The 24241-nt window shown below is 40.3% G+C and overlaps 1 long non-coding RNA gene across 2 annotated transcripts in view; it reads right to left on the bottom strand.

Moving 5' to 3' along the window:
* Positions 1–15999, bottom strand: part of LOC121061798 — a 50193-nt gene extending 34194 nt beyond the window's left edge. Inside the window, exons 1-2 of one of the 2 annotated variants that reach the window (XR_005815285.1) lie at positions 12782–15999; positions 8027–8114 (exon numbers count right to left, since the gene is read on the bottom strand). This is a non-coding gene — a long non-coding RNA (uncharacterized LOC121061798). The remainder of the gene's footprint in view (positions 1–8026; positions 8115–12781) is intronic. The other variant, XR_005815284.1, reaches the window with a different exon arrangement.
* Positions 16000–24241: the final 8242 nt, after the last annotated feature.

Here is a 24241-nt window from a genome sequence, read left to right as displayed (position 1 = left end):
TTCTGCCCTGAGAAGCTTCAGCCAATTGCCCAAGACATGTACAAGTTATGGCCAGCTAATCTGCACATGCCCAGCTTCAATCAGCAGTAAAATATACCATACTTGTACAGACCACCATGAGGGTACCTGGGAAGACACTGGGGTGGGGGAATGGGGTGGCAGAGAGTAACATCAAGGCCATGGAAAGAAGCTGAGGTGATTCAAAGAGAAGGTGAGTAGCATTTAGGTCATACACAGCATAAATCCTTTGAGAAATCAGGCTTCATTTGTTTCAAGGATTATGGTATGACCTGTTGAATTATGCTGCACACATAAGCATAGACAGTGGGAAGGGACTCATAATACATACATGCTTTGTGGTACACTGATGCAATAGAAACACATTTAAATTTGTGCCATATTAAAAAGAAGTGGCACTATGAATACTGATCAAAGCACAAAATCATGCCATCCTATGGAAATAGTGTTGGTCTAGACAGTCTGAGCAGACTCAGCTCATTAAAGAAGACACCACCCTCAGCCAAGAATTTAATGAGGACTTTCACAACACCCAGGCAAACATCCTAACTGGAACATATAAATGTCTGCATTGATAGTGAACAGTGCTCTGTCCTCTGCAACTGGAAGTGGATTTTATCTTCAAAATTAGCAAGAACTCAGGGTCTCTGGAGCATGATTTTTTATTAAATTTTTTCTACCGGACTGTGAGCTCCGAATCACTGTACTTTTGTTGACTAGAGAAGACATATATTGAACGCCAAGTGAGCAGAACCACTGACCTCAATCAAAGTAGAAGCCAGCCAATTATTTTTTTAATCAAAGTTTGCTTGTCCAGAAGCCAACCATTAAATCAGACAAGCATCAGCAGCCTACTGTTGTCCCCCAACAGACTGCTACGAAATTGAGGATCTCCACCAAGGATACAGTACACAATGTCACGTCATTTGCAAACAAAGTTTACACATGGTCTGGATGTAGATCAGAGTCCATTATTTCAGCAACCTTATCCTAGAGAGATTTGAGAAGAGCTTTAGTATATAAAAAAGTTTGGCACCTCATCCGTATCATCTAACACTACCAAACTTTCATGTGTCACTTAAGATTTAAAGGACTACTCCCTCTTCCCCCTCCCTTAAGGTGCCTTTAAATAACTTATTCAAGAGAACTTTATATTTTTCTATTTCAAGCTGTTTAATTTGAGGAGTATGTAACTAGTATCAAAAAATATCAGGCAAACAATGGTTAAGATGCTAAAATTTTATGAAATTCCAAATGTTCGTATAGCTCTACTAAAACTAAGCTCTGTGAAGCTTGCTGCTTCTTCTTGGCATATTGACATAATTCAAAATATTATTGTTTCCTGAAATCTGGACAAATTCTTATCTATATAATTTTTGCCTTTTCTGTAGTAAAACAGTGGACCTGGCAACTTTGGAAAAGCTCTTTCTGAATACAAATTTTGCACCCAACTTCAATTTTCAAAGGAGAGCCATCATCCCAACCAGGTTTCCCTGACAATGATTTGGCTTGATAGTTCAATGTTTCAAACAAAGCAGATGGTTGTGTGTTTTTTGGCTCCTTTCCTTTCCTTTTCTTTCCTTTCCTTTCCCACTCCTCTCCTTTTCCTCTTCCTCTCCTTTCCTTTCCCTTTTCCTCTCCTTTCCCTCTCCTCTCCCTCTCCTGGAATACCCATGCCTTTAGTCAAATCCTAAATTATATTCAGCAACAACGTAGAGCTGTCCTGTAGCATTATGGAAACATACTGTTAAAAATCCAAGCAGTCTTCATTAAAGAAAACCTTTATACTTTTGCATTCTGCAACCAGCTCTTCATTTGTCACTGGGGGCAATGGCTTTCCAGAATATTTTTTACTCATGATTAGACATTCAACAACCAAGTTTTTTCTTGCCTGCTCACTATAAACAACGACCTGTAATAACACAAATAGTAGAATTAAGTCATAGCACAGTCTATAGAGGCAAAATGCAACCTAATACACATAGGTAGGCCAAATGACAGAGCTGAGTACCTGACTTATACCCCAAATAATGTAATGCAAGTTTCATGGAAAGTGAGAGGAGAAATATCTTATTCCACTGTTCACAATGAGCAATTCCAATTTTCTCTATTGCATAGAGGGATCTCTTTCCATAGCCAAATTTCTGATTCTGAGAACTGTTTCTAGCACCTTGTCCATTGGGCCTAATGTGAATAGGATTAAAAAATTAAAAGGACTGGTTCAGAGCATGAAAAGGAGTAGGTATTCTCTTGCTTATACTATAAACTCAACATGGTGAAATCTAGCTGATCTGAGTTATTGTTGGCAGCTAAAAGCAGCAGTAAATGTGAAAGCTGTTCAGTGATATGTGGATCTGCCTAGGACTTGAAAAACATGGATTCACAATGTTACACCACTGTGGATGACCCTGGGCAAATCACTTACTCTTTGACCCTAGTGTTCTTACCTGCTACATGGGAAAAATAAGCATTGTGCTACCCTACTGAAACATAAAAACAGGCTGATTGGGAATTTTATGTCTATTTAAGAGACTTTTCCCTATGAAATCTTTGATAGTTAAGGTGCCAATAGAGAACCCAGAAAAGCAAGATGAAATATATCCCTATATAATACAAACATAATTCAGTTAAAAGTATAAGGTATGCAAGACAGCATCTCAGTAAAGCCAAGACAACCTGAACTATGTACAAAGGCCATTTGAGCTCCAACAAGTTGTTCTGGTCTCTCTCTTACAGACGTCCTTCCCAGGATGAAGAATTCTGGGAGGTGTCACTCAGATTGCCTTTGGCTGACACCAAGTTGAGCTGGGCTCTACAAGAGTATGTAAACAGATTAGGGAAATTAAGATGGTTTGCAACTTACATGTGTGCTGTTCCGTAAACATTCCATATAAAACCATCCCACCCATCATTTTACTGATGGATGTATTTCTTTGTCCTAACCAGCAATTTCATGCACATCACATTTTTGGCATCTTCCTTCCTGAGACAGACTGACCCTCTGCTGCCTGTGTCTCATCTGTGCATCGCAGGGAGACATGCCAACCTCTGGCTTCCAACACTGTCAGGCTGTGTCAGCCAATAAAACTTCATAAACTAAAGAGTGGTTTTCTCAGCTGGAAACAGTTGTATTGATAAACTACAGCTTTTAAACTTAGAAACAAATACACACAGGAGCCAATGTCATTCAGAGTGTATTCCTGGTATTCTCTGACTTGCAAGCTGAGAAGATTTCTAATGGTTCAAAATATACAAAAATGCATCTATACTGCAGTCCAGCTAAGCCCCTGAACTAAGAAATATTCCAATCTGTTCACTTCTTTCTCACACAGTGAACAAAATAAAGCATAGCATAGCACTCCCGAGAAAAGCAACTTTCCCTACAGCAACAAGATTGGTCTTCATTTTCACAGTTTTGTCATGGTGGTCTGTCTGTTTAGAACTAGCAGCTTCTTGATAGACAACTTGTGGTAAATCAGTTTCCCCTAGCTCAAACCAAATATTAGGGGAATATGTATTTTTAGTCTATTAAAGAAATCAATAAGAAGGTTGCATATTCCATGATATTTAGCGTTGTGGCCATTTACCCCCAGTAAATAACTTCCTAAACTATGGTGTATTTGAGTTTAGACTAAAACAAGATCACAGCCTGCTTTACTCAAGGGTTTGTTTTTGTTTTGTTTTTTTTCCAGCCTGTTGAGTATTTTCTTTTTCTTTTCTTTTGCAAAATAAATTTTAAACCTAATAAGACTAAGCTCATAGAAAGACTCTATCTCATTAAAACATTTGCGACTACTACGCTAATTTTCCTCAGACTTGGATTTTCTCAATTAAAGCTCAATGAAACACTGTCAGCCAGCTGCCTGCTCTGCAAGATCATGAACCAGTTGCACAGAGGCTGCTATACAAAGTGAAGAAAGCTTTTAATAAAACTCTGCAATGCACAGCTCTTTCAGCATCAGTAGGCGAGTAATCCCTCAGCTGGACCAGCTGAGAGCAAGATTTGTAAGCTGTACACCCAGCGGTATTGTTTGTTTGTACTGCAGTAACACTTAGAAGTACCAGCTAGGGAATAGGAGCTGTTTTTCTAAATGCTGTATTTTCTCATGCATGAGGAAGAGAGGTAGGTCTTTTAAGAAACAGCAGAAATTTATAGCCACACATCTTAATGTAGAAGAAACTAGAAGCAGAGATCCATAAATAAGAAGATTCTCACACCTCTTCTAAGTTGTCTATGTAGTTGCCTAACATCAAAAGCAATTGCAGAATTAAAACAAACAGAACGACAATATACCACTAATTAGAAGGTTCCTTTTCCCAAGTAAGTTATTTTACTCAGAAAATCCCAATGGACTCTTTCAGTTTCCTCCTCCTCTCTCTAGCGTAACATACTACCATCAGCATACACATCATAGGTCCCACTTTGTCCACTGACTGTCATCAGAGGGCTGAGCTGTAGCTTGTCAACATCTGTTGCAACCAGCACTGAAGCCTACTACCAAAAGGCTAAATGAGAATGTGATGGTCAGATTTATGATGCTGTTTGGTTAAGGTTCCTCTTGATTCACAGCTTATAAATGACTACAATCAACGCAGGAAGTGAATGCTAATTGCACAACTACTAGTAAAATGCTACAACACAAGTTGAGAATAGGACACCACAGGGAACATGTACAATAAAATGAGTTAAATCCGATGACTCTAAACGTTTAACATTACAGGGGAAAAAAAAAAAAAAAAAAAAAAAAAAACTAAGGACACCTCCTAGCACACCTTGATTTATGCTTGACTTAATGAGATGGCCTCATTATCCAGATGCTTTTCATAATAAATTTCCAGTGAGTGAATTTGTCAAGATCTGGAACCCTGTTAACACAGAAATCCAAACTCTACCAAATTCATCCCTTCCACAGAACTCAAGGTTTTATTTCAGAAGTACACCATGTAGCTGTAATTTTGTGCCTCCCTTTTGTATTTTCATGATTTTTACCTACATAGCTGCCAATTCCACAATTAGTATGATTCTTATTGTCCTACTGATACACATATGAGGCATCAGACTGCAGGCTGAAAATAAAGGGCAGAGCAAGCCAGCCCATTTATTGACAAATAGACATAAAAGGAGCTGCACAGCGCTGTGTTAAAACTTCTCAGATGAGAGCCACTTTGTAGCCCAGAGAAAGGTTCATAAACATCCTAAACCACTGCCCACCAATGCATTTCCCATAACCCACCTTATTACTTCTTACATTCAGCAAGCTTTAGAAGTTAGGTCCATATAATTAATCCCATTTAAAGACCAGTCTAGTCAATTAATGAAACTAGGCTTCATGGGAACACCTCTGACTAAGGCAGGATTACAGCCCTGGGTTCCCCACTCCTCTATGTTGAGTCACACAACAGCTCTTCTACCCATACCCAGTAAGGTTTCTGTTGGGCAAGGACAGGGTTCCAGAAATGAGTCAGGCATCTGCCAGTGAGTACATTTAACATAAACGTGAATCAAAAAACAAACCAAACAACAACAACCATAACTAAAACAGGTTGGTCATTGGAATGAACAGAACGAAAGCTTTGGGTGCTTGATTTAGAGATCCTTAAAAAAAATAATAAATAAAATAAAATAAAATACGCTGTCTCAAAATCTGAGCCTTTTAAATACTTTCAAGGTATCGAAAGTGTACACAAATCATCGAAAGTATAACACAAATCATCAAAAGCTTTAAAAAACAGGTCTCATGAAAATGCATAGACTTTTATATGTCAGGTTGACAAGGGCTGCCTGTGCTTTTCAGTTCTTTTGTAATCAGCTTTCCACTTCAACTTTCCTTGGGCCTTGTTGGTTTTACCTGAATCAAAGCAATGCTTGAATTCAAGCCATTCATCTTTTTTTTTTTATATATTTGCCCCCATACTTTGATATCATAACAGACACTTAAGTTTAGTTCTAAACATATGCTGTTGCATAGAATGTCAAGCTAAAGAAATAGTGTATTAATACACAGTTTGGATGATTTGATATGAAAACTGAATAGTATGATGCAAACATGATAATCTAATTATACAAGATTTCCTTTGCATTTTGCAGGGAAAAGAAAAAAAAAAAAAAGACTTCAGTAATCTATTTCATTTAACATTTCATTTAACTGTATCTTGTCACGTTTTGGTCTGAATATTTGTTCTATATGATGTTTAAGCTGTATAGAAATTATGTATTAAAAAGAAAAGAAATCTTAACAGTTTGTTAGCCAATATTCAAGATAAATTAAATCTCTTTTCACTTTCAGCACTAAGCTTATCAGATCACTACTGGCTAAACACTTGCAATACGGAGGGCCTCCGGCTACAAAGCAAAGTGTTTCCTGAAGTGATTAATGTCAGCCCCAGAGGAGAGAAAACAGTGTAACACTTAAAATTAGAATAGAAAATAACAAAATGAAACTCAGTTAGTTGCACTAATGCCAGTGATGATGTATTTATGAGATACCCTGAAGACATCAATAGCATGTCATACTACAAAACAAAACAAACAAAAAAAAACCTACACACACAAAAAGCTAACCATTTGTACCAAGATGATAGGCAGATTATATCAATGTATTCTTGTGCTGCTCTTTTAGACAAAAAATACATTAAGGATCACATTGAAATTAATGATCCAAATGTATCTGTTGTACATGTAGTAAAGTCCAGAGAGCTATAACCAAGAATGAACAGCCTACATAAAGACTGTAGTAACTTCAGAAAGGCTTGTGTGATCCCTTCTTTTCCTTCCTTGAGAACCCCAAAAAGAAAATCAATACTTGCTTTTATTGAAAATAAATAGGGTTCTTCTACTGAAACTCCTTGACCAGCAGATCCCTTCTGACTCCTGGTTCATTAGTCAGCTCACACTGTGATCCAAATCATGGCAGAACATCCCACTGTATTCCAGCAAGAATTGTGTAATTATATCACTATAAAATACTGCTCAGTAAAAAGGCAGTTCCTCTGGATTCTTAAGACAATTCACCAACTTTGCTGGAGACTTCAGAGAAGTTCCTTCAGGGCTGTATTTCTGTTCCTTATGTTTAAACTCCATCCTGACTCCTCTCAGTGAAGCCTATCTTTTGGGAGCCAAGTCTGGAGACCTTTTCATATGTTGTCGGTTACCATGTACTTCAACAAATCCCAAATGTTGCCTGAAGTTTTGCAGGAGCAAATGTTAATCCTCCATAGCCACGACTGACATACTTTGCAAAACAGGTCTAGGGCTCCTGACTGTCTCTAAAACAAGACATTGTAATGCATCAGAAAAAGAAAGTAATTTTAACTATATTTATTGATGTTAATTTCCAAAGTCACATCATCAAGAAGCTACATTAGCAATTTAGTGTGCACAAGACACATGTCAGAAACAAATCTTCTGATAGTCCCCACCAACAGTATTTTGATTTGCACTTCAGGTGGTCTCACAGCATGAGAACTGGATCCCTTTTGATGAAACTAAACTAGAGGCTACACTCTGAGAGCATACCTAGTACTCTTTACACAAAAATGGGCTTTCAGCTCACAGGACCAGAGTGGATCTTCTCAGAAGTGTAATATAAACAGACAAGTAGTTGATAAATGGATAGATAGTAGATACATAGATAGATAATACAAAATGCACATAGTGTAGATGCTGATCTTCAGCACCAGTTATTTCAGTACACTCTATGCAATTCACCACGACACTTTCTAAAATAGTCATTAGAAGAGGCCCTATATGCACATTTTAAAATATTTCAAAAAGTTATTCAGCTATATTTACTACTTAAATAAGAGGAAGAGTAGGATTTTTAACAAAGTTAACATTCTATACAGAAGAAGGCTTCAGCCACATACAAGGGCCTCACCAGAACCAATAAATTCATCTCTTGGAGAGTTAAGACCTACATCAAGCATCTGGTAAGAGAGCTCAGGCACCTATACACAAGTTCAGCCTCTACAAAGTCCCATGGTAATTCGACATCTTTAGTCACCTTACCTCAATTTTTCTCCCACACAGCCATCAGCAACCATGTCCATGGATGCAAATCTCTGGCTGAGAACTTCAATGCCAACATCTGAAATAACTGAAACACAACTAAAATCAGAGTTGGACTGTCTTCTTTTGTTCAGCATCTATATTTGTCATACTGCACTCATCGGGACTCTCAAATAGGTATTAGAGCATACTGAGACTCCGAACCACCTGTCACCCCCACTTTCTTTCTCCTCCCTTCTCTCATCCTGCTTTTGTCCACTAGTTTCCATTTCCCTGGCACTTTGTTAGAGTCCCTCCCGAGTTGATTCAGATTGCTAACCCAGTGGAGAGCTGTTTACTTTTTTTCTTTCTGGAGTACGTGAGGGATGACTAAGTTAATGTTCTACAGGATGAGTGCACTAAACTGACTCTCAGGGACAAAAACAAAACAAGAACAGAAAGTATGTAGCCATGAGGGAGACAAAGAGGAAGAAAGTCTTCCTCCTTCCAGACACAAGTAGCTCTCACATTGAGTCACCTGTAACACTCAGCTTGAGTTACATCAATATCTGACAGTACCAACACGCAAGGTAGAGCAAACAAGATTCTTTCTCTCCTTGACTACATTGTCACAGAAAGGCGCTGGTAAGTCACAAGTTGCCTCCACTTCTCAACCAATACCTGTTCCTCCCAGCAGAAGCCATTTCAATTAGCCCTCAGCTGAGCAGCATTCCCACCTCAATTATGTGCTTTCACTAACTCTTCCCTGTCCAGCACCAGTTTTGTATACACTGTTCAGATGCTACAACCCTTCTATCATCTACACTTTATAATCATTCCCCTATGACACCACAGGGACCAAACCTACATACTCCATTTAATGGATTAATTGACATTACAAAGTACAGGAGCTGAAGCAATTACCAGTAGGATATTTCTAGTACTAAGGAATCTTCACACACAGAGTGGTGAGGCAATTGCTGTCAAGTCAGCAGAGGATTTTTTGTGTTTCCTCCAATTACAAAATTAATATTTTCTTGTATTTCTCCCAATTTGAAATATTAAGAAAATAGAACGATGAACTTATTATCAGCTCTGATGATCATTTTCCAGAAGCTTTTGTACAATTCAGTTGGCTTGTTAACACTGGAAATACTTATCAATATAAACTGAATTTGAATACAGACAGATGCAGTCTCCTCCTGGACAGTCCAATTCTCATATGAACATCTTTCTTCTCATTTTAGTTTGTGTAATTTTGGAAATATAACATCCTTCCAGTAACATCAATAATGGTTAGAACTAGGGAAAGTATTCCTTAAACCCTTATGACTACAGCAATTTAACAACCAAAGTGTGATTAGTAAGACGCACACAAAGTGCATGCAAAGCCTAAGCTGCCCTAGCAAATTTCTCCTCTGGTACCATTCTGGAGTGGGACCAGTGCAGCAGAACCCCACATCATCTCCTCAACACACTCTTCTGATGCATCCAGCCCCACAGCTCCCATATGCAATAGCCCTGCAGACAGCCTCAAGGTCAGAGTGAACCCACGATCTGACCCCACATGTCCATGTTGCCATTACAGATAGTTCTTGACTGACTAGGATGCCCTGCATACCAGGAACTATACAGGTTTGTCATAAACTGACAGAACAAGGAAAACAAACAAACAAACAAACAAACCTGCAAGAAGAAAACAAAGACAGAGACACAGAGAGATGAAGCTGTGAACTGTGTATTGAGCAGTTCTACAGTGTTCTGCTTGAATGTGCACCCCATAACAATTTCTTTTGCTTGTTTCAAAGCTTTTCCAACTCTTGGCTCTTGGTTTGGACACAAATTTCACATTACCTACACATTTTGAAGTAGAAACCCTAGGTGAACATGCCTGAACCCTAAAGAAAATTAGACTAATAAGGCTGTTATTTTTTTTCCTATTCAAAATCAACAGCACTTTGCAGTCACATAAGCCTTTTGTGCAGAGGTATCTCAGTATCCTGGTTAATTTAATACTGTTGTAAATTGTGAATGTACAATTTTTACTTTTTTATTTACTCACCCTTTTACTTTTTTATTTACTCACCCTAATTGGGTGAGTAAATAAAGTTTTACAAAATTTCCTTGGGTATGAAACCCTGCCAGTAGCAATACCCTGGAATACTGTGCAGCGTTCAGCTATCTCTGTTTGAAAGGGACATTGGAAAACTGAAGAAGAAGCTGGAAAAAATCACAAATCTGTTTAAAAAATACAGCTGTGAAAGGTTCTGACACAGTCTGAGCAGTGCTGGATGCTAAAGCACTTTTTAGCTGGTTGGATAAAGCACTGCAAGAAACAATAGCTAAAAGGTGAAGCCAGATACTCTTAAAGAAGATATGTATAAAAAAGGTGGGCTGTTAAATTCTCCAACAAGCTATCAGAGGACAAGTAGATCCTCCTCTCTCTCTGCTTTTAAGTCAAGCCCAAAAGCCTTTCTGAAGAAACGCTGGAAGACATTCACCTCAGCCAAATGCCAGTTTGCGAGTAAAATGTAGTGGCCTGAGTAACACTCGGGGTTAGTTTAGAAATCCAGAGATCTGTCCCAGACTCTGCAGGACTATGACTGACACCAGCTAAATTAGAACTAGGATCAGGCTGCGTAAGTTCATTAACTTAGTGAAAAGAGACCTAATGAATAAGTAACTCCGCAAACACCCAGCACAATGATTTCTATTTGCACACTCAAAGGCCCCTCACTCCAGCTGCTTGTCAGGCAGCCGAAGCCTGTCATTCACCCCTTTGTACATCTACCCATTGTTCAAAAACCCTTTTCTTCTGCGGAGCAACCCCTGATTTTGTTCTTACGGAAAAACCTTTAAGAGCTGCGAGAGAGAAAGGGAACCTTTAGCTCAAAACAAAGGGGGATAGAGCTTCTGCCAGCAGGAGGCTAACAAGCAAATGACAATTTCTATCTCCAGGGTCTGAGCACAATCTCTCCAGGCAGCGTCAAGACCTGTGTCAGCTCGCTGCCCTGCCAGGCTTCCACAATGCCTCGGGATGCCTCTTTGGGAGAACAAAACCCTCCATCTCTTGGGAAATTGGCCCAGCCAGCTCCCAGGCCCAGCGCTGCCTCACACAGGGCCTGCGGCACGGTGCCCCCCACACCGCTGGGCCCAGATAAAGCCAAGCTGCTGCTGCGTGCGAGCACCGATAACAGCAGAAGCAGAGATGTGGGGGCTCCATCGACCATTCCGTGTCCTGCAATAACAGTCACTATATTGTAAAATACCGTGAAATAATCTGTGCCAGATGAAAACATGACTCGAATTTGTGCGGCGCATAACAAGCCCTGAGAAGAAAGGCCAGGGAGCTGGATGACTGTGCTGAGGCAGGTCACTTAGCACTGGGAAACTGAGCCAGCTGCAGGGGGCTCTTTCACTAAGCTTTTTAGGCAAGAGCTTTATATTAACTGGGAAAAGAGGGGAGAAATCACTTCTCTGCAAAGCATCTCCATTATAACTACCTCAGCAAAGAGCAGAAGAGTTCTTCTCCAGCTGTAAACAGATATAGATTAAAAAGCAAAACGAAAAAAAAACAACACCTAGTTCAATCACAAGGTGGAAGAACTGCACAGGAAGCACTTCTTACACACGCACGTGCCCTGTGGATGCATCACAGGAGAAAAAAAGATCATACAGAAGTGAACGCACTGCACTTGATATAGCATGCCAGGACCTGGCTCAGAAGCACAGGGAAAGGTCACAGTGCCTGTGACTCAGCACCCATGGCATTCAGCACTCTTTCTGAGAAACCATAATTCAGAGTCATTCCGAGTTGTCTTCTTCCAGACTTTTTCTGATGACATATAAATTTTTTTCTGCCTGCTCCCTTTAATTTTTCAAATTCCTAGACAACCACATTCATAACTACAGAGAATTGTTCTAGAATGAGTAATGAAGTGAGACCGTTTCACTGACTACATAAATGTTGTTCTAGATGAAGCTTGAGTTCTGTGATAATACACTGTTGGGAAATCATCTCCTGTGAGTAATGTTACTGGCTTCAAGAGAAGCATGAATTTTGCACAACTCATGTGAGAATGAGTCTCCTGTTAACTGCCAAGGGGATTGCAGGCTTTTATATTCAGACCTCAAACAGAGGGGAAAAAGAGACATCAAGAGATGCTATGGTCAGATTCATCAAAGTGAACCAAGCAAGAGTTTCTCCTTTACATGTTCTAACAACTGTACTCTTTATTTCCAAATGGTCTTTCAAGACATTCTTCACAATTGCTTTGATACAAATAATTTCCTTTCTGCTTCTGCAAGACAGCAAGTAAAATAATAGACTTTTCTTTTTTTTTTTTTTTTTTTGTGATATGAGCATCTAAGAGGGTAAAAACTATTCTTTTTAGTGAAACTGACCTCTTAATGAGTAAAAACAAAAAGATCACATATTGTAAGTGATCCTCTGCCAACAGCCCCCATGCCTGTTACCAATTTCAAACACTTTATGTTCCCCCTCCAGAAAGGCTTTGTAGTGTTTCCCACTCATTAGAAGATGGCTATTGTAAATAGCACTTCCAACATTAATATTAAATACAGAAAGAAATACGTTCAAACCAGGTTATGGCTGTAAGGCAAACTGACAAAAGCCAGGAAATTCGTAAGTTAAATTCAGTCCCTAGCTCAGGCTGTTGTGAAAACAAACACGGTGGAGTTAGCAAGGTGCCCAGGGTTAGTGCAAAGTGCTCGTTTCCTGGCTTTTGTCAGCCGGTGTCAAAACATCAGACTTACCTAAACACCAGATTTGCTGGTTTTAGAAAAGGCCTTGCAGTCGGAGACGAGGGAAAGAAGCAGGAAACCTCTGCTCACTGCTGGTGCCAACTAGCTGCTGGGAAGCTCTTCACTCACCCCAGTCAGCTGTGTCCCCATGGTGGGGCTGGAGGCTCCGCAGCGAGGTCGTGTGATGCTGGGCACAGGGAGGCTGGGCCTTCACCTCATGAACATCACAAGCATTTTTGGTTGGGTCTATACGCTAGTTTTTAAGGACGATGCTATGTCCTCGCCAGAGTGGCCGTGGGACAAGAGGCTTGACAAGGTGGAAGGGGTGCTGCGGCTGGCCTCAGCACACAGCCTCACACTCTCCTTTCACTTTGATTTGTAGATGGCAGAGGGAAGAAGGCATGCCTGTTTTTCCCTAGGAGGGACTTGGGCACATGCCATCCCCCACACTCAGGTGCTGTCCTTCCCTCAGCAGCATCCCCCAGGCAAGCGGCACCCGCATAACCCCAGGGACACACCAGCAGCTCAAGGAGAGAAATGAAGAAAATAGAGAAAAATGTTCATTTCATTCTAATAATAAAATCATTCTGATGAATGCTAACTTTACAGTCAGTATTGTAGTTACAGCTTTCCAGTAGGAAAAAAAGAATTTGGGGAGGGAGGGGAGGTATTTGTCTCTTGACGAAGAAGGTGGCAGTTAATCCCTGTGTTGCCCGTGGGAGGGGAAGAAAAATAGCTAGGCCTAGATCCTTTTCTTTTAAACAATGCATTGGGAAAATGTAGCAACATCTTTACTAGTGTACTATTCAAATAGCTTCAAACCTCTGGCATTAAAAATGCACTGTATGTAGTAGTATTTATACTGATGCCTGGCAATTTAAGTTAAATTGAAGAGAGGTTGAACTGAGCTGCAAGAAGGCTGTCAGTGCAGCTTTTTGGCCCAGTTCAGCTAACACACACCTTTTTCTAAATCAGTGCAGATTTCACTCAGAATACCCTCAGGACACAATAAATATTTAATTGTATGACAAATATTTTATCTGCCTGAGGAGCTGACAGGAATACAGGGGGTCAGCTGAATGCAAGCTGGGAGAAAACAGGTGAGTCAATGCCATTCTGAAATGTTAACTTATTATTCCATGACGCCCAGCCTTTGAAGGAATACATCTTTTATAACCTAAGAGAATAAGGAGGAGGCTGCTTATGGAATTACAGGTTCCTAGCTTCTAATTAGAAGGAGAGTAATTGCAGTGTCATTTATAGAGGTCTTAATAATTTATTTCATTTTCAGGACAGGTACATTTATGCTGTATAATTTTCACTCATACACATAAAAATTCAAAATATTTTTCCTTCCACTACACATTTCCCTCCACTTTAACCCTTTACTTTAAAGGTAGATTTTGGCACCCTTCAAGCTGGAAAAAATAAGTAACACAGAAATAGTAAGCTTTGAAAGTGATAGAATAGAAAATCTGAGCTTCCCTGAAATTTTGCTTTTTTTTTTTTCCTTATATAACCCATAATTCTTTGAGGCTATACTAACTTGAGCTGACTTCTTCAGCTGTCACTTACCCATTTCATTGCTGTTTTTCAGCAAAATTCAATAAATAAATAAAACAATGACTCATTCAGAAAACCACTAAAACAGCATAACTGTTTACTTATGGCCTGGAGGCTTGAGGTTTTTTTTTTCCCCGTATTTTAGGTGAAAAAAATAGAAATTCCCCTCTACTTTAGGCCCAGAGTCTAAATTGAGAGACAGTATCATCTAGACACATAGTACATCAAAGCTGAGACTTCAATTAATTCCAGAGGTATTTATTTAAATACAAGTTTCTCATTGGCAAACCACCACTGAAAGGCCTCAAGAGGAACATGGAGGCAATGAGGGGAATTCCATTATTCCCACCCTCCAACCTCCCCTCCTGGGCATAGGACCAACATCAAGAAAATAAAACAGTCACCAAATATAGCACAATGGGTTTTTTCCTTCTTAATTACCTTTAAAATTCCCAGCCGAAGAAAGAGACCCCACACAGACTTTCTATGCTACGTATTAGCACTGGTTCATCTGAGTGATGAACCTCCGAAAATAAAGCTTCATAATGGAACTGCTGACACAGCAAAGAGCAGCCCCGTACAACGAAATGGTTTCAGACGAGCCGATTCACTCCATCATTTTGAGGGGAGGCGTTTTCCCTTTGAAAGCCTCTCTTTTGTATTGCTCACACTCCTACACGCTGCTCCCTGCCAGACTATTTGCTATTCTTTGGAGGCTTCTGCAGCTTCCTACATCAGATGGAATTTACCTTCATGTAATTATTTGTTCTGGGAGCTTTGATCTCTACTTCCCTTATAACTGCAATGTAGTCACACTTTGAACTACAAGAAAGTACCAATTTAAGGCTCTTGCAGCAAACATCATAATGGTTAATCCTAACAAAAAGGTGTTAATTGGTCTCCTGGTGATTCTAAGCCGCAGTCACAATAGGTTCTTATATTTGTTTACCACTGCTGTATTTCCTCCTTATCCCAGTAAAAGTGCATTAGATCTGATAACCTTTTAGGCGGGCTTCTCATTTTTCGGCTGATGTTACAATTTAAAGTAAAAATAAACATATATCCATACCGGTGGAACAATTCTGGCCTGACCCGTTGTGATTACAGACTTCAAGCTTCAAAACGAGCTGTTTGAGGCTATGTGCTCATGGGTAAGAAGTAAAAATTTAGATGACTCCAAAACTCTTTCTGAAGCACAATAGAGCTTCTGTACTAGATGAAAGCTGTTTTTTCATATAATACATTCATTCAAACCTTTGGCCCCGACAGAGATTTCGTAGAGCTGGAGAGAAGTGTTATTCTGTTTCATTTTTGGATCCATCTCCTACTCAGCAGTCCAAGAAATTTATACTGAAAAAAATGCTTAAGCTCAAACTAATGAAAATTGCTCATCATTTTGGACTGTGTTGTTGAGTTTTCAAGAGCTTTTTATTGTTAAATTGGCTGGTGTTATAAAGCAGCCAGGATAGAAAACACCTGCCCAGCATAAAACCAAGCTATGGTCTCTACTCCTTCAGGCAGGGCCATGTATTTTATTTGTCTGTATGGAACACGATGTGCTTTTAAGCACTCACTGTGCAAACACATTTATGGCATTACCCAATGGAAAATTAGGCTTGTTTGCTTTTTGTCTTACACAAATATAGTCCCTACTTTTAATATAAGCACTGAATTCTGGTCACAATCAAATATACTATATCCATCTAAAAAAAAAAAAAAAAAAAAAAAAAAAAGGACAGAAAAGGAGAAATTATATATCTGAGTATTTGAGAAAAGACACTGGAACCAATTTTGTCAGGCCCTTGGGCTATCTCTCAGTGCGATGACAAAAGGACCAGACAGAACTGTAATTTTGTTGCTCAGCTTACATATTCCTGGAGTGCAGAGGATCCGGCAGTTCAACAAAAGATTACTCACGAGATAAACATGAAAATGGTGCAGGACACCAAGATCCCATCACGCTCTTCTGACCTCCTAGGGACATTCAGCAGTCTCAATGAGCACGGAACTGCCAGCTCTCCCTCCCACTTTCCCGCTCAGACAATTAGAGCATTTTTGTTTACTTTTGTTAAGCCAGCCCTTCCCTCTGACCAGTTCTCCTGAGAGGAGGTTTCCTGTTGTCCTGTTCCTGTGATTAGAGCACTTCAGAGTCATACACTTCAAAATCCTGTTGAAAATGCCAGGAGAACCCTGGCTGACTGAGGACAACTCTTGAACTTTAACTGAACTCCTGTTTTCTCTGGGTGAACCCAGCAGTTAATTTACTGCAGCATGATCACTGTCAAGGTCCATGCCTGCAAAGAGCACTCCTGGGAGTCTGTGGAGACCTGCACCGTCTATTCTCCCCATCCAAACATAAGTGGTGGGGCCACTCTCCCCAGCAACAATCTTCCCCAAGCCCAGGGCTCCTCTTCTCTCTCCCTGAGAGAATAAAGCTAAATCTTTATTCTCTGAACTGTCTCTGTAGACAGCCCATACTACACAATGCCTCCCCAGTGCACTCAAAATACCTCTAAGTCTGTTGAAGAGCAGACAAAATTCCATGCACAAATTGTTGTGCATGAGTTATGTTTTCATCTGGCACAGATTATTTTATGATATTTTACAATATCTTGACATGCTTCAAAATGGCATGTAAGCATGGGGAATCAGAAAAGGAATATCAGTTATAGGAGAGGAAGAGATGTCCAGGATGGAACCGAGGAAGCTTGAAGGGAATGGGGTGACCAGTGTAGAGGAGCCAGTCTGGGAGAAATGCAACATTTTTTCTTCCTCAGCTGCAAGCAGGGAGTTTGCTTAAGCAGCACTCTACACAACCAGCCCAGGAACATTTACTGGTGCTTGTCTACCAGCAAAGGCTTTAGCAAGTTGCTGCACACATGTGCACACATTTGATTGCAAGTTCATATCCAGGGTTATAGCAAGACGGCAGCACTGAAATGAAAACACTGCTATGATGGGTAACACTGGAAAAAACATTTGTTTTACTTTTTCACGTTTGTTTTGCATGACTTCCTACAATCTCTTGAATATAATCCAGACCTTCAGCAGCTGCAAACCATGATATGAGGTGTTGATAAATTTATTTTGTAAAGCATACACAGTATTCTCATTTTATCACAATGCCCCCTGTGAGTAAGGGGAAGGGGCAAAAGATTCATTTGAGTTCCCAGCAATGTTACAGTTCAGAGTACATGCATTTTGCATCTAGGAAGATGACAGTCTCTCTGAAAGCTTTTTGTTCTCACAGTTAAAACTTGAATCTGTGCCTTCTTTTTCTGACTCATACAGGCTGTTTTGTGCTTAACTTTCTTTTCTCTTTTGTTGTTGTTTTTTGTTTGGAGGCTGTGTGTGTATGTGTGTGTGTGTTTTTATCTACTGACATTAGATAACTAAACTTTACATGGGATTTGTTTGTGTGACAGTTTTTTTTGTTGTTGTTTGCTTTGTGTGTGTGTGTGTGTTATTCCTTCTAACTGTCTTTGAAATGAAAAAGCTTTTAGAATAAACTATGCAATGTCATCCCAGTTATCCTATTCCCAGGATATTTACGGCCCCACCTTCACTGGAAAACAAAGGGTTTTAAAAGAGCAACTTGATACAATAATTTAATCATAAACATAAATCACATTTAAAATTTACTTTTCAGGATTATGTAGGTTTAGCAATGTCTCTGGTGTTAAAAAAGAGTAAGATCTTGCTATGACAGATGACAAGCCAAGGTTTAACACCTTTGATTTCAAAGCGCAATTCTTTGCTAGGAAAACAGGTTGCTACTGTATCTTACATAAACATCCCCTTGCAAGCTAAGTGTCTACAAAAAGTCAGTTACAGCATTTTTTTCTTACCTGGGCACTTCAAGCTATGTGCTTGAAGTCTGCAGCTCATATTACAGCTTGAACGTGCAGGAGGGGCATTAAAACTATGTGATTATTTGGACTAGAGTGGAAGAGACTGAGACAGGTTCTCAATTTTTATTACTCTATCAAAGTCAAAGTTAACACAGAATTTCGTTTGTGTCTGGGGCTTGGGACCAAAGGGTTTTCTTTGCTGAAGAATAGAACTTCTGATAGCAATGCTCCATCCTCAGTCTGTTTGCTTGATTTACTCTAATTGATAAAAAAAAAAAAAAAAAGTAATCCAAGGGACTCATATATTATATGGCTGCCTGTAACATAATAAAGAACTTTGCCATCTTTAATATGTACAAAGATAGAAATTTGAAGCAGGAAACTAAGCCCCAAAGAGTGTAAACAATAGTTTAGTGTCACTTTGTCACAAAGACTGTGGGAAAACAGTCCTTGTACAAAATATGCTCGGGATCAAACATACACTTGAATCAGACTCACCATTCTTTGCAGGTCTAGTTTTACCAGCACTGATGTTTCTTTGCAGCAAAGCATTTTTTTCTAACCTTATTTTTACTAATTGAAGCTCAGTGTTCTAAGCCAATCCAGAGCAAAACTGCTGATCAGAGTCAGCATTAAACCAGGGCATAACCAGTTATGAAGGTGGTGGCAGCACATTCAAATTCCTAGCAGTGCTGGTGCACTACATGTCACTTAGAAACAGCAACGACAGGCACAGCAGATATCTCAGGAAACAGAGCACTGCCTGTTATCCCCCCCACACCTCTGTTATCTTCCTCAAAGGAAGAAACAACTCTTTCCAGCCACCCTTTCATTGCAATGTTCTTGGGGTGTCCCTCTCTTTTCACTGATTCTTCCTACACTATACTATACGTCTCAAATACAGGCTGTGCTTGACTGCAGTACTGCAGTAGACCCATCCCACCTCTACCACCAGTACAGCACGTCGGGGTCCCCCAACAGCCCACCCACTTCACTCCATCACCCACTCAGTTCCTCTCCTGCCTCCCTCAGCTATCCCTCTCTCTCCTGGGCTCCCTACAACATCTTTAAGGTCCTTCCCCACTGTCCTAAAACCTTATCTCCCTTCTCCAGTGCCACAAGAAGCACTTATGTGCCATAGCTAGCGTGGAGGCACCTGGCACAAGCTGCCCAGGCTCCGCACACGGCAGTAGGCCCGACCACCCAGGAATTTTGGAATGGGAGTGAGGTGTATACTAAGGAGCCTGCCAGCTGCTGCTTCCTGCCTCTCAGGCAAGCAGACTGACACTCTGCCTACCAGATGCCTGGCAGGTCCAACAAATGGCTTCAAGGATGGCATCTGGTCCCCAGGCCTCTGCTGCTCCCACTGGGCACTGCTCAGCTCACTAGGAGTTTTGCCACCTGTTTGCATGATAGCGGGATCAGATCCTGAAGAGCAGTGTAGGTGCCAGCATCCCTCTCCTATGATGCCTCTTCCCAGGCTCTGACCACAGTTTTATCACCACCTCATTCCCACTCTTCCCTGGTAACCCTCACACTTAGAAGACATCCCATACACAGCTGCAGAACTCCCTCTTCTTTCTCTTTGAAAAGGTCTTGCTTGACAAGATGAAAACAGAAATCTCAACCCAAGGGTTAGTATGTGCAGAGGCCAAGTTCCCTGTCTCATTCTGAGCATGCTTCCACAAGATATCTGTTGTCCTCACTTGTACCTTTACATGTGTCTGCTGTCTAATACTTGGAGTGCATGCTTTATGGGGACAGGCATTGCCTTTTCATTCTGTTCTTCTAAAGCATCAAACACAGTGAGATCATGATCTCTTGCTCAGTATCATAGCCATCAAAATAGTTTAGTAAACAATCCAGTAAAGTCTTGCCAGACATTCAGTCTACAAACGTATGAGTCCTTGAAATTAGAAAGCTGAAACTTTGCCATTGTACACTCAACTTGGATTTACACTTCCTTTGAGTGAATTGCTTGTAGGGAAGAAAGATCATGCAGTGAGAATGGTCAGTGAGCTCTCTTCACAATTGTTAAGAAGCTTTAATTCAGAACTTTCCATAAAGCATGTGGGAAAACCCCCCGTCTCCTCAGAGGTGAATGCATGCACTGCCCTTGTCAAAATGCGGTGGCTTTTTTGATTTCCTGTTATCATCTTCTGCATTTCTAAATCCCAAAGAACAGTCTGCAGGCACATTCCAAAGGGAATATTGAATATTTTATTGACAGGCAAGTACTAAAGCACTGGTTCCCATAGCTGCTATCTGTAAAAGACTTATTCTCGGGGTTCACACAAGGGGGGAGGATCGTGTCCCTTCCTATACCACCCCTACTGAGAACAATGCCAGGGAAACCAACCACTTTCATGGAGGCTCATAAATCTCTCTGTTGATCTCCAACAATTTTGCTTGCCTCAAAGAAGGAACAAACACACATTCTTGAGAAGAGCATTCCTAACTCATTAATGGGCCTGTAGAAGTGTGCCAGCTGCATTATCTAAAAATAGCTCAGGTACTCATGAGAAAGAAGTTACCTGCCAAACCCTGAGTAAGCTGGAGAGGCTATTGCCCAATATGCATCTAAGAGCTAGATGGAAAGAAAGCACTCTCACACCTCCAATGTTTGAGCTCCCTGAAAAGGAGACATTTACAGTGAATACCATAAAGTTTTTGTTACTGGGATAGCATCGGTGTGCAATCCTCTTCACGTTTTTCATCTTCAAGGCTCTGTGTGGCCCAACACATCTGCACTAGAACTTCTGCTTCAATGGGCAAGTATTTCAGGATCGTGATGATCTTCTGCACAGCCCAGGTCATATAACAATTCCCATTTGGAATAGTTAATGATGCCAACTGACCTCAACAATTCATTGACTCCTTTCAGTCTCTCTGCCATGATTCTCTACATATAGAAAAGACACCAGACACGTCTTTCTAATGAATCAAATCCCTTACAAGTACTCTTTTTTTTTTTTTTTTCACAAAAAAAAAAATTCCAAGTCCTAGCCCACAACAGCCAAACAGATAACTAGTCAAAGTTCTGCTTTGCCATCTTCTCCAAGTCTACATGCAACTTGCTTCACTTTCCTTATCCTCTCAAAACATCTCTCTGGTACACTGTGTGCTTATTGGGCAAAATCTATCTTTTTTGTGGCTCTTGCAGCCAATTACCCATGGAAATGGTTGTGTAAGCAGTGATGAGGGATGTAGTTCATAACATATTTTCTCTTTGGAAAAGGTTGTTTTGAAACTCTCACTTGCCCCTCCCAAGAGCTGTTCATTTCTCTGCCATTCCACAGTCTTGCATGCCCTCAGTAATGCTGTACAGGAATGCATGGAGCCATTTCAGTGACCTGGTTTGCAGCATAACCCATGAGCAGTTCCATCATCACCATTATAAGGGTGGTGTCTGCGGAGTAGGGTGGGCAAGAATGAATGAATGAATGAATGAATGAATGAGGAGGAAAAGAGATTTCTCAAGCTGACTATGTTGTTGAAGAAAACATGGAATGACTTGCTCAGATAGGAAATATTTTTCTTATCCTCTCTCCTGCCAATTATCACCCCTCCCATATCCATAACATGAGCCAGCACCGCTACACAAACATGTAGGAGATCGCAGAATAATCATTTTAACTACAGCTAGAGGCCTCGGATCAGATTTGTTCTCAGGAAATCTGTTTGATAAGAGGAGAGATTATACAGTTCTTGCAGGGCTACCATTGCCAAGGATCCAGCTTGAACACTGTCTGACTTTTTATGTCAAAGGGCTTTTATATCTACCTTCAAGCTGTACCCCACTGGCACAAAGACTCAGGTGATACACCAGCTGTATTCTGTGCAAAGAAATTACACCAACACAGCAAAAACCACTCAGATAGTATCACCAGACCAATGCAGAATTGGCTAATGGCAGACTAGAACTGACTGAACACCGGGCACAGTGCTTCTGTCCAAAACCCCTGCATGCCCCTCAGCCTTGCCAGAATGGTAGGTCTCATTCAGCCAGAGTCCTGAAATCCCACAAAAAAAAGTCCATTTTGTATGTGTGTAAAGAATAGTATAGAGTATACAAGAGTATAGGAAAAGAAAACATGGCTGAAAATAATGACTGTTGAACAGATAAGCGATTTACAGGAAGCATTTCAGAACATCCTTGTGGCAGCTTCAGAATACTCCATAGATTAAAAATTGCAAAGTCCATGATAGATGAAGGGTGAAGGGAAATAGGGGGAGCAAAATGCCTTAAAACAAACACAACAAAATTTTTTTGCTCTACCTTAGCTATTTCAAGGCACTTTGAAATGATAAAGTATTCTAACAAGAAAAACAAAGATCATCAGAGTGATTTTTGACAAATGGAAGAGATTTTAATCATTTGTTTCAGTATGCTCATGAAGCAACTTATGGGCAAATTTTAGCATAATGAATACCATTAAACAAAACTCCAATTCCACTCTGACTAGCCCAAGAATACCATCTCTGCATCTGAGAAAACAATCTCTCCAATGCACATTTCTGCATCTGTATACCCATATTAAGAGAGAGACCCCTCTCACAGGAAAGCATTCAGGGAAGCCAGATAGCTACTAATATGAGCAATACACTCCTGGAGCACTTCTTTTGTAGCCCAGGAGAGAGAAGGAAGCCCAGCCTGACTCACCATGGGTCACTAAAAGTCAGAGGACAGGCAGAGAGCGTTGGTGTGAGATATTCCTCTCCAGGATTACCCTGATGAGCTGCAGTAATTAGAGTCCATCTGAGCTTAGGAAAATATCACCCCTCTAGCTCTGTATTTTAGAATGATCCTTTCTCATTGTGTCATCTGATGACTCCAGATTTATGCATCTTCCTCAGGTTTTGTTCCCATCATGCACTAAGGAAATCTGCAGGGCCGACCCTGCTACAGTCATCTGGCAGCTCTCCCCCATCCATCTCCCATTGTGAACAAAGCCAGACAGCAGCCAAGAACAATCTATGCCTTGTATGATCACTCACTTCCACAGCACTCAAGCTGTGACACAACAAGCCTTTCCAGCAGTCCCCAGGCTGCGTTCTCTGAAATTGAGATGGTTTCCTGCTGCTTTCTACTAGTAAAAAGTTATCTGAACTTTCTCCAAAATGATGCACAAACAAATCTGAAGAGAACAAATAAAAATTCTGGCAATCTACAGGACACGTTCTTCCAGAGAGTAGGTTTCTTTTTTGAAGACAGGATGATCCCAATTGCAATGAGGTAATGGTGAATGGTTGCCTCACAAGCTATTTCACTGGGAGAAAACAGGGTATCTCTGTGATACAAAAAAAATGATGGGTCTCTCTGGTGAAATTACTTCAATTCACATTCTCTGATTTCTCCTTGTTGGTGCTCATGAAGGGCAGAAGGCTACTTGCCCAGAACTTGGCCTGCAACTAATTGAAATATGTGCCCTGTATTCATTTCATTCTTAACATATAGCTGAAAAAAAAAAAAAAAAAAAGACCTGGGATAATTGATACGATGATAGTGTTAGAGAAAGTCATATTACAACTTAAAGCATAACAGATTTCACTTGGCACTATTCAGTGGGAAATTGAAATCAAATACAGTAGCAGAGCAATCTGTCAAAGAAAACTTGTTTCTCTGAGCAGCAAAAGCCACTTAAAAGTACATAACTCAGCAGCATATGAAACAAATGACATTTTCATTTCTTTCATTCCTCACGTCTTAAGGATATAGGATCTAATGGATAAAATCCATTATTATAAATCAGAGAAACTATGAGTAAGGAGCAACGGCTACAGGTTACTCTGTGTATTTAAGATTGTTCATATTGCAACTTTACCTTCTTCCCCAAGGCTTATCTCTCAGCCACATCTGTCTTAGTAAGAATGACATAATGGGAAATTGTTACAGGTTTGAAGAATTTGTAAAAGAACAACTGGCTAAAGGATTAGGCATTGTGTTTCCTGCATTCCACAGATAATGACAAGTTACTAAATTCATCACTAAAAATAAACTGTGTCAGATAATTTGGAAGAATGTGCACCCTGTGTAATATACCGGATTTTTACAAGA

The sequence above is a fragment of the Cygnus olor genome, chromosome Z (genome assembly GCF_009769625.2).
Source record: "Cygnus olor isolate bCygOlo1 chromosome Z, bCygOlo1.pri.v2, whole genome shotgun sequence".
Lineage (NCBI taxonomy): Eukaryota > Metazoa > Chordata > Aves > Anseriformes > Anatidae > Cygnus > Cygnus olor.
This window is presented reverse-complemented; position numbering and strand designations above follow the sequence as displayed.